An 11,970-nucleotide genomic window follows, 5' to 3' on the forward strand; every position below is an offset into this window, starting at 1 on the left:
AAACTGACTTACTAGCATCCTTGTGTGTCTAGAATAATTCTTGAAGGAAGAAAACAATATCTTATAATCAAAAAATTTATTATATATATATAAATTTATTTTATATATATTTTATTTTATATATATATATATATATATATATAAACATATATATATATGTTTTCCCCAAATAAGCAGAGAGATTGGGGGGCAGACACAGAGACAGAAAAACTATGAACACTGGAGTTACTTGTAACTAAATTGTAAAACAGCGATGTCTGCGATGTTTAAAAATAAAGAGGGGGGTACCTGGGTGGCTCAGTCAGTTAAGGGTCCAGCTCTTGATTTCAACTTAGGTCAGGATCTCAGGGTCCTGAGATCAAGCCCCATATAGGGCTTTGTGCTCAGCGGAGAGTCAGTTGGAGGATTCTCTCCTTTTCCCTCTCTTCATCCCTTCACTCATGCTTACTGTCTCTCTTTCTATTTCTCTGTCAAATATATAAACATATATTTTTTAAAAAAATAAGCAAAGGGATGCCTGAATGGCTCAGTCGGTTAAGCATCTGCCTTTGACTTGGGTCATAAACCCGGGGTCCTGGGATCAAGTCCAGCATCAGGCTCTTTGCTCAGCAGGGAGCCTGCTTCTCACTGTCTACAGCCTCCCCTGCTTGTGCTCTCTCTCTCTTTCTGACAAATAAATAAATAAAATTGTTTTAAACATAATAATAAATAAATAAATAGGAGTGTCGGACTTGAATATTTAAGCAAGAAGCTAAAAATTATATAAAATGATTGAATGGATTTGAAAAAAATCAAATAGAATTTCTAGAATAGTATGATAAATGCTACAGTCAATAGACTGAGACAACTGAAAAGACAGTTAATTTAAGGGAAAAAATGAGAAATTAAATAAATGAAGCTACAAAGCATCAAAAGAGTAAGAAATAACAAAGAGAAAACACAGGATAAAGATAAAAGTTGTAACAAGGATTTAATTAGGATCTTGGAGAATACGATGTGGTATGAAATTTTTGGTAAAATTATGGAAGAGAAGTCTATTGTATCTCCAGCAGGTAAATGAAAAGAAATCTACACATACCATACCACATAATAACTACCAGGGGGGAAAATAAAAGACAAAACAAAATGGTAGAAACAATTACGGGGGGGGGGGGGGGATAGATTACCTCCAAAAATGGAACAATTAGATGTTTAGCTGACTTCTCAAGAGCAAAAATAGAAACCAAATGTAATAAAATTTTCTCCGAAAGGACTGAGAGAAAATAGCTCACCAACCTAAAATTCAGTACCTGGGGAAAATACTTTCCAAGGCTGAGGATAGACAAAGACAATTTGAGATTGGAAAACAAAAGCAAAAACAAACAAACAAACAAAACAACTGGGTGAATTTACCCCCGGCAGCTCTAACCTTAACAACATATCAAAGAAAGTTTTTCAGGCAGGAAAACAATCTGTGAGAGAGAAAGAGTATAGTAAATGCAGTACAACCATGGCTGGTGGGGTTTAATGGAAGTTAAACTGCTCTATTGTCCTTATATTATTTGGGAAGAGTAAAACAATTTATCAGCCTAAGGCTCTGATAAGTCGTGGGAGCATATGGTAATATCTGTAATAACAACTAAAGAGAAATTGATTGTATAAATTTAAACTAATCCAGCAGGGGCAAAAAATGCAATGGTTTTTAAAAAAGGGCGGAAAAAATAAGAAACAGAGCAAATGAAAACATGTTGTGATAAAAAAAACTATAAAGTCTAATATCAAAAATTACTTTAAATATAAAAAGTCAATATTCTATTTTTTAAAAAAATTATCAGTTGCATTTTGTAAATCCTTATTGTTTATGGAAAATATTTAAACAATAATTTAGACATAAAGGATATAGATTTGTAAGTTAAATGCTAGAAAAAAATAATTATACAAAGAGCAACAGATTGCTGGCTTGGATATATTAGTATCAGTAGACATCAGAATTAAGGCAAAGGCATTATTAGAAATCAAGAGGATCACTTCATAATAATAAGAGTTCAATTTGCCAGGACCACATAAACATTTTAATTTCTTAAATCTGATAACTAGCCTTGAATATTAAAAAGCAAATATTGACATAAGTATAAGGATAAATGAAAAATCTATGATGACAGTGGAAGCTTTTAATATTTCACTCTAGATATAAATGGAAGAACTGGGGGAAAGCAGAATATTTGTAGAACCATGATAATGAAATAACTAACTGCAGAATGCATCTACTGGGCAAGCACATATGAAATCTTTTTTTTTAAATCGACTGTGGGGGTGCCTGGGTGGCTCAGTCAGTTAAGTGTGGTTTCTGCTGAGGTCATGAGGTCAGTGTTGTATGATGGAAGGGTGTTAGGTGCCAGGGCTCTGTGCTGTTAGGTGCCAGGGCTCTGTGCTGAGTTTGCTTGAGATTCTCTCTCCCTCTCCCTTCCCCTCTGCCCCTCCTCCCACTCATGCCCTCTCTTTAAAATAAATAAATAAAAATTTCAAAAACAAAACAAAATTGACTGTGTACTGGTCTATAAATCAAGTCTCAAAATATTTCAAAGAATTGAAAAGTTTATTTTCTGCCCATAATCAACTTTTACTAGAAATCAATAACAAAAGTAACTAAAAAATACAAATGTTTGGAAATCATAATGGAAAAAATAAAACATATGTTGATATTATTGAAAATGAAAATACTAGATATCAGAATTAGAAGCTGATTCCTGGAGTCCCAGCTGGTGTCTATCACAGTACCTGAGTTGCCCACCTCCTTTTTCCTTTCAGTGTGACAGACGCCAGGGACCTTGAACTTCACCAAGGACTTCCTAGCAGGTAGAGTGGTCCTGCCCATCTCCAGGTCCATGGTAGCATCCTTCCAGTGGGTCAGGCTGCTGCTACAGGTGTAGCATTCCCACAGTCACTGAAGATAAGCAATACAAGAGCATTATGGATGGCATGGTGCACAACCCCAAGGAGCAGGAAGCCTTGTCCTTCTAGCATGGTAACCTGGTCAATGTCATTAGATACTTCTACACCCAAGCTCTCAACGTTGCCTTCAAAGATAAATTAAGCAGATCTTCCTGGATGGTGTGGACAAGAGAACAAGGGTTTGGCGGTAATTCACAGGAAATCTGACATCAGGTGGTGTTGCTGGGGCCACACACTTGTGTTTTGTGTATCCTCTTAATTTTGCCCGTACCAGTCTACCAGCTGATGTGGGCAAAGCTGGGGCTGAAAGGGATTCTCAGATGGCTACCTGATTGAAATCTGTAAATGTGATGGGATTAAGGGCCTGCACCAAGGCTTTAATGGCCTTATCTACCGAGCTGCGGTCCTTGGGTATCCATGACACTGCAAAGGGAGTGCTTCCAGATCCCAAGAATACACATATCTTTATCAGCTGGATGATTGTAAAATTTGTCACAGTGGTTGTATGGTTGACTTCCTATCCCTTTGACACTGTTCACTGTCAAATGATGATGCAGCGAGGAGACAAAGGAACTGACGTGCTTGACTGCTGGAGGAAGACTGCTCATGATGAAGGAGCCAGAGCTTTTTTCAAAGGTACAAGGTCCAGTGTCCTCAGGGGCACAAGTGGTGCCTTTGTGCTCACCTTGTATAACGAAATTAAGAATTTCACATAAGTTATTTCCTAATGCCCCCCCCAACAGTCATGTTGTATTCTATAATATATCTTAAGCATTCCTGACAGACAGCTAGCTGTCTATTTATCAATGGTAACTATTTACTGCTTGAAAATGGGAAGCAATAATATTCATCTGACCAGTTGTCCTTAAAGCTATTTCCATTGAGATGGGACTCAATTATATTTTTTTTATTTCAGTCACTCCTGATAAATTTGAAGAAAAAAAAATCTGAAATATATTTTGAAAAGGAAATGAACTAAAATCTGTTCTTTTGAGCATGTGTTTCCTTTTTTTTAAAAAAAAAAAAAGATTTATTTATTTGAGAGAGAGAGAGAATGAGAGAGACTACAGGAGAGTGGGGAGAGGCAGAGGGTGAAGCAGACTCCCTGTTGAGCTGGGAACCCCATGCGGGACTCAATCCTGGGACTCCAGGATCATGATCTGAGCCGAAGGCAATTGCTTAATCAGCTGAGCCACCCAGACACCACTTGAGCATGTGTTTCTTCTGAAAACACGTAACAGGCATGCATATATGTTAAGAAAGAGGAAAAAGTGAGTCGAGCATTCATCTAAAAATTGGAAAACAAAGAACAAAACAGACTGAAATAAAGTAAAAAAATAAATAAATAATAAAGCATAGCTAAAGTAGAATATATATATAATATAATAACTTATTATATATAATATTACATATCATAGGACCCACAAAGTCAAAAGTAGCTTATCTGGAAAAACAAAACCAAACAAAACAAAAATCAACCACTAAACATAAAATCTACAAACCTCTAGTGACGTTGAGGGACAAGAAAAGGAGAGAAACTACAAGTACTCAGTTTGGGGCTTAGAAAAGTCCTCACGACAGATCCTATGTTACTAGGAAAATAATGAGGAACTTATAAACAATTTTATAACTAAATTGATTTCAAATGTATATATATTAAGTTCATAGTAATTTCATAATTTATAAAAAATGACACAAAAGATACAGAAAATCTGAATTGTTAACTATGAAAGACACTGGATTGATAACTTAAAACTGAATGAGAAAATCTGTGCTGAGAGATTCTCTGATAAATGTTACCAAACGCTAAAGAAAAATGTAATACCAGTACACGTTCTTTTTCAAAGACTAGAATAAAATTCACTTAATGAGACTGGCCAACTGTAAGTTAAAAAAAAAAAAAAAAAGGTGAGAAGATTAGTAAAAGGAGTAAGTTAAAGGCCAATCACAACCCCAAGCAAAAATCCAAAACAAAGTATTAGCAAACTGAAAACAGTACTGTAAAAAGTGGTAAAACATTAAAACCAAGTTCATTTAATTCCAAGACTGTGAGGTAGGCTCAAAAATGTATTTTTCTTCATTAATAAGGAGAAAATCATGTATCTTAATACATACAAAAATATTTAATAAAATCCAAGTTATAGCAAACTGGAATAGAAGGAAAATATCTTAATCTGATAGAATGCCTATAAAATATACCACTACAGAGAATATCATAGAAAATCATTTAAAAATTAGTATTCAATTATAAGAAAGAATGAATACCCAACTTTTGCATCAACATGGATGGTACTGGAGGAGATTATGCTGAGTGAAATAAGTCAAGCAGAGAGAGTCAATTAATATATGGTTTCACTCACTTATGGAGCCATGTTAAGGAATAACATGGAGGACATTAGAAGAACGAAAGGAAAGGTGAAGGGGGGAAAGCAGAGGGAAAGATAAACCCTGAGAGGCTGTGGACTCTGAGAAACAAACTGGGGGACTTAGAGGGGAGGTGGGTAGGGTGATGCGTGAGTCTGTGATGGATATTAAGAAAGGCACGTATTGCGTGGAGCACTGGGTGTTATATGTAAACAATGAATCTTGGAATACTATACCCAAAACTATAATATGATGTATTGTATGATGACTAACATAATACAATAAAAAAAAATTAGTAGTCAAGTACCCAGGAATAAATGTAACAGTAGATGTGCGAGGCCTCTATTGAGAAAATTGTGAACTTTCATTGACAGAAATAAAAGACCCTAAGATAATAGGATATACCTTGTTCATATATTTATATTTAATTTTTTAAAGGTGCCCATTATCAACTAGTTTCCACAGATTCAACACATTTCCAATAATCTCAATAGAATGTGTGTGTGTGTACGTGTGTGTGTGTGTGTGTGTATGATAGGACAAACTAAATCTGACATTTAAATAGAAAACTTACAGGCCAATAACAGCCAAAAGAACCCTTGAAGAAGACAATTAGTAAAACTTGCCTCCCCAGATTTTAAGACTTACAAAGCTGTATTACTATGTGTGACATTGGCATGATGATAGAAAAACAGAATAATAGAACAGAATTGGAAAAAAAAAAAAAAAAAGACCTGTGCATATTTAAAAGAAGACTTGATTTTTTTAAAAAACCTACACTATAGGGGCACCTTGGTGGCTCAGTTGGTTAAGAGTCTGCCTTTGGTTCAGGTCATGATCTCAGGGTCCTGGATCCAGTGCCATGATCCTGCTCAGCACAGAACCTGCTTCTCCCTCTCTCCTGCCTCTGCTCACGCTATCTCTCACTTTCTCTCTCAAATAAATAAATAAATAAAATCTTTAAAAATAAATAAATAAAATAAATAATGAAGTGAAGATACTCTTCACTGTAGAGCAATGAAGAAAGGATACTCTTCTCAGTGTATGATGCTGGGAAATTGGATATTCTTAAAAGTTAAAAGAAAAATTAGATTTACATTCACAGTCTACAAAAAAAATGTTTCATGGAGATTATGGACATAAATATAAAAGGTAAATAAAAAACTGGGAAAATAATATAAAAGAATATCTTCATATTCTCATATAAAAATAGCTTTTAAATAAGTTACAGATAATACTATCAGGGAAAATGATAAAATTAAGAATATCAGTTCATCAAATTAGTTAATTTATTAATAAATTAAGGTAGTGAAATACCAAGTCAAAGAATAGGTTTATAGGTTTATAGGCAGCACATAATTTTAAAAGAACTCATATCTGGTGTATATACAAAGGTCCTATAAATCAGTTTAATAACATAAGTAATAAACGATTACAATTACATGAGTGAATGAATGATCCAAGCAAGAAAGAGTCAGAAGAGAGCAGAAAGGTGTGTGTTCTCAGGGACTTCCTTCCTTCCTCTGAGATCTCTAGCTTCCCAGAATCCTTTGTTTCAGGCTTTCCGGAGTCTGGTTTCTTCAACTATTCTCCAGTTCTAGGATTCCTATAGTGTGACCAAATCAGTCAGTGCTCAGTACTTCTAGGTTTATCCTCTGCTCTCTCCAGCCTTTTTATAGATAAGTTGCAGTTATTTAACCTGTTCTGGTCAATGGACCATAAACAAAAGTAAGCAAAGATCCTTCCTGGCCAAAGTTGTTCACCACTGGTGTTCCTCTTCCTTAGCACTGTGTGCCTGAGCGCAATGCGCATGGTGCAGCCTGAAGATAAAAAAGGCTGCTTGACTTGCATCTAACTTTACAATAAGAAAAAAAATAAGCCACTAGTTTTTTGCTGTTCAGTTTTTACTTTGTTCAGCCACAGTGAGTTTCTGTCCTAATTTATATACCAAGAAAAAAAAAAAAATAAGAAATTTGTTGGGTCTAAATATTAGTATGTAATCTCTTACATAATCTATCAATGTTTCTTTCAAGGAACAGAAGAGTTCATTTAAATATACTGAGGGAAACAAATATATAGCCTATTCTAAAGAGCAAAACAAAATATTAATTTTCAGTGAAAATATTTGTCAGAATCTCATTAGTTTCACAGATCAGTTCTAGTATTTGTTGCTGTGACGACTGATCTGAAAACACAAGTATCTTTATCTCCTATAAATTCATGCCTAATTCTCAGATAATAGAAATAATAAGTCCTTTGATTTAAGCTATGATAGGCAGTACAGTTTGTTGTCAATGACAATGCACATTTCAAAAGATAAACTGGAATATAAGATCAAAGTGTGAATTATAATCTAAAAATGATTTAGAAGACTTTTTTTTTAATGTGGAAACAGATCTCATCTTCAAACATAATGTATTTTAGGAACTAAAACTTTCATTATTAAACTTCCGTCCCCATATATTTTCCAGTATCATTATTACTCAGATTCTCAAAAAGCAGCACAACAAAAAGGATTCTTGGGTGACAATTATTATTACTTTTTAAAAAATACATGTTACTGAAGAATGGCAATTTGAAAATTCATATACTTCATAAAATTTTGGCAAAAATGCTAAGAGTAAGGCAGCTGGGTGGTGCAATCAGTTAAGCATCTGACTCTTGGTTGCGGCTCAAGTCATGATCTCATGGTTGTGAGACAGAGCCCCAAGTCGGGCTTCACACTCATGTGGAGTCTGCTTGAGATTCTCTCTCTCCTTCTCCTTCTGTCCCTCTCATTCCCGTTCTCTCTCTCTCTAAAATAAATAAATAAATCTTTTAAAAAAAATACTAAGAGTACTAAGTACTAGTCCTAGTACTAGTACTAAATACGAAATTAAGAACAAAAATACCAATCCTTATTTTTTATTGTGATAAACAGAAAGAGGGAACCTATGAAATCTTGGGAGTCATAATTTCTAATAAAATCATTCAAAACCTTAAATTTAACAATTCATAGGACTGACTAAATCTCTGAAATCTGATGCCTGGTGGCTTTGCTATCCTGTTCTTCCCTAAAAAAGACACACTCTTTAGACTGTGACTATTGAAATATTGAAACCACACCAATGGAAAATATGAAATTGATTCTCTTTATCAGAATTCTAGCTCTAGAGTTTATCAAATGTCAACATAGTTTCTGAAAATAAAGCATCTATGGGAAACCAGGACATCAAACTCACCTGCCAGGGAACCACTGGAAGTACTCCTTTCAACACATGGGGTCCAGTAATCTCAACATGCTTCCTGCTCTGAGGTTAGTATCCTAAACATAAACTGATTTAGTTGTTGCAACTCAATGTCTCCCCATATCTAACCAACTCCTCCCCTCTCATCCCATTGTGTGGCAGCCCCACCCGGTAACAAACAAATCTCTCTCCATGTCCTGATCCTTCTGACATTTTGTAACTTCAACTCTTCATGACAAATCCCTGCGCTTTTCCTTTTTCAGAAATGCTTTTCTGTTAGTTTATCTCGGGAGAACTCTTTGCTGAGCTTTCATCTCTTTTCTTTTTGTATCCTGAGATATCTCCCTCCCTCTTAACAATTCTAGTTAATATCTAGATCTTAGTGATTCTCACCAAACTAACCGCAGCTCAAGAAACTCCTATGAACATCAGATTCTAAGTGCACTAACTCCTGTCATAGATTTGACTTATACTTAATTTTATGTTCAAAAAATCCGCTTCAACAATTTCTACTGCATTCAAGGGCACCTCTCTATTATAGTCCCACCCACCTACACAAACATTCAATGTGTAGCAGATGCTACTCTTCATTCCTTTTGCTCCCTCATCATTGACCTCATCCAATTAATCACCCAGGTCTATCAGTACTATCCCTGAAATCTGTCAAATCTTCTTAGTACTCCTGCCTGTCACTATCCTTGTCCAGACTCACCTGGACCACTGAAATCCCCACCTGCCTCCCGTTGTGTCTTCACTTAATCATCTTCCCAAAAGAAATCTCTCTAAAACCCAAGCCTGATCATGCCGGGTCCTCAATATCTATTCACAGTTTATGTAATAAAATTCAAATATCTACCATTGCATGATTTATCAGCTATATTCCTAACAACTTTGAGTTGCTGCTTCTCATAGGGTTCCATCAAAGTAAACTTCTTTTAGTTATCTAAGCATATTATCCTTGTTACAGGTCTTTGCGCATGTGTTAAACTTACCAGGAACCTTAATGCTGGCATCACCATTCTTTTAGCTTAACTCAAAACCTTTCAGTTCAGTTAGGTGTCTCTCTCTGGAAAGCATTTCCTGACCCTCAAGTCTGAGTTAAATAACTTTCTTTCATGCTCACATAGCATCCTGTATACTTACAAGGGGGTACTTTAACTGGCAGTGGCCTCAACTCTCTTAACACCTCTATTATCTCCGGTGCCCCAGCAGACCCAGGCACTTGTAATATTTAATTAGTAGATTAATGGGGTCAAAACTTTTGCCAGTCCACAACTGAGAACTCTTTATATAATCAAGAAAAATGTGAAACATCTCTGTTTTCTTCTAAAACATTTTCTTTTAGACTGATTCTCATTAAAATCTCCTTTACCTTCAATAAAGAAGCCTTGATTCAATTTTTCCCCACCTATTCATTCTAGATGTTTAATAAAGGATAGGCATACTGACGTTAACAATATTCTAAGCATGGCCAGCAGCAATATTGTGAAATTCTATATGCTATTAGCATTAATTGGCAACATTGCCCCTGATGGACAAGCTATTATCTACCCTAGCCCTGGTTGTCTCATTTTGAATGCTTATCTTTATCCAATTGCTAGAGCCAAAATCTTTTCTATTGTTGTCTCCCTTAGAGGGTGATTTATTTGATAGCGTGGTTGCAAACACAATTTCTTCCCAAATTATCCTATCCTTCCCATTATTCCCTTTCTATTATCTTGAGACTCCAAAAGACTAAGTAAAAAGATGAGATGCCAAATTCACTGTAACTTTTAGAAACAGAAAATGACATTATTAAATCTTTTGATAAAATTTTGAGAATGTGTCCCTGCCTTTCCAATTAACTCTGATTGATGCCTGATTGATGAAGAATGGTGGTGAGACTCTATCAATGAATTCTCATGTAAATAACACATGTAAATATTTAAAATATATCACTTGGAATTTTCTGGCAGAGTCTCAAAGTTTATTTTTTAAATTGTTTTCTACCATTAGTACCATTATAAGAAATGAATCCAAAATTCCCTTTAGGGTTCAAGGACAATTGTATAAACACTCACATACTCATAGCACACCAGATGAGTTGATTTTTGGTTAAAGAAAGACCAAACAGTCAATGATTAAGGAAGTCAAATATATGATACCATAATGATTTCAATAAGTTTAGTAAACTCTTTGAAATAAGATGCCTTTCAGTGCATATCAGACATCTGTAATTTACTTAGTTTATAGTTTTATATACTATTTTATTTATTTCTATTATAAAAGCCCATTGTTGATGCTTTCCCTAGCATCCTTTCTTTATTCACTATGTTAAGAGCATGCTCTCTACATTTAGTCTCTGAACCAGTTAATGGTTTCCAAAATGTTTTGGGTCTTTTTTAAAATATAAATATGTATCAGCTCCTAATCATCTAAGTAGTCCTTAACTTTAATTTTTAGTGTATTAAGAAATTCTGTTAATTGTGCATCTTGTGCTAACTACTGAACAATTTAATTGGCTCACTGTCATTTGGGAATTGAAATAATAGGTATAAATTCCATGGTCATCTTGCCCCTGAAAACGAATGTGAAATTAATATACTGAAATTATAATGGGAAATTATAGTAGGTTATATTTTAAAAGAATTGAAAAAGTCAACTGAAAAATTGACCTGTTTAGGATGTCAGATGTCACCTTGGGGTGAAATACCTGGGGTTTAGTATGCATATTCAATACTGAATGTCTAGCCCATCAAACCAAGTTATTTTTTAAAAGCTTATTTGAAAGAGAGAGAGAGAGAGAGAGAGCACACATGTGCACACAAGTATGGGGAGGTGTATAAGGAGAGAATTCCCACTGAGCACAAAGCCCTCTTCCCCACCCTATCCCCCCCAACACCTGGCCCAGGCTCTGTCTCAGAACCCATGAGATTATGATCTGAGCTGAAACCAAGAGCTGGATACTCAACTGACTGAGCCACCTGGGCACCCCAGATGCTTTAAATCTAAATAAGCATTGTAAATTAGTGTGGGATATGACAATAATCACATTTTCCAAGGCTGTTGGAATAATAGAATCATTTTGGGATCAACATATATTTCCGGTCCTAACCTCAAAGTATTTAGTTAATATACCAGAGACATGCTCAGATAGTCACATGTTTTAAAATGTCCCCATAATAGCATATATTGTGGCTTTTGTTTGTTTTAGTAACTTTTCCATATATAGTACTAAACTATATGCAAATTACTATAATCTAACTCTTTAATATATACATAACCAAATTATAAATGCAGTCAGGACCTATGCCAACAATTTAAGGTTATTTCTGAAGAAAAGGTGTTAAGATAGTGGAACTTGGGTAAGATATTCTTTAATTCTAACTGTAGTATTGTTTTTTCTTAAAAAAAATTAAGGAAAATATAGTAAAATGTTAACATTTGTCAAATTTTGGTTGTGGGAATA

The 11,970-nt window shown here is 34.9% G+C and overlaps 1 pseudogene across 1 annotated transcript; it reads left to right on the top strand.

Moving 5' to 3' along the window:
* The first annotated feature begins 994 nt into the window (after positions 1 to 994).
* On the top strand, positions 995 to 3,647 carry LOC309863923 (ADP/ATP translocase 2 pseudogene; annotated as a pseudogene). Its single transcript has 2 exons — positions 995 to 1,052; positions 2,921 to 3,647. The product of its transcript is annotated as an ADP/ATP translocase 2 pseudogene (transcript).
* The last annotated feature ends 8,323 nt before the right edge of the window (positions 3,648 to 11,970 follow it).

Source organism: Mustela nivalis (genome assembly GCF_964662115.1).
Source record: "Mustela nivalis genome assembly, chromosome: 4".
NCBI classification, from domain to species: domain Eukaryota; kingdom Metazoa; phylum Chordata; class Mammalia; order Carnivora; family Mustelidae; genus Mustela; species Mustela nivalis.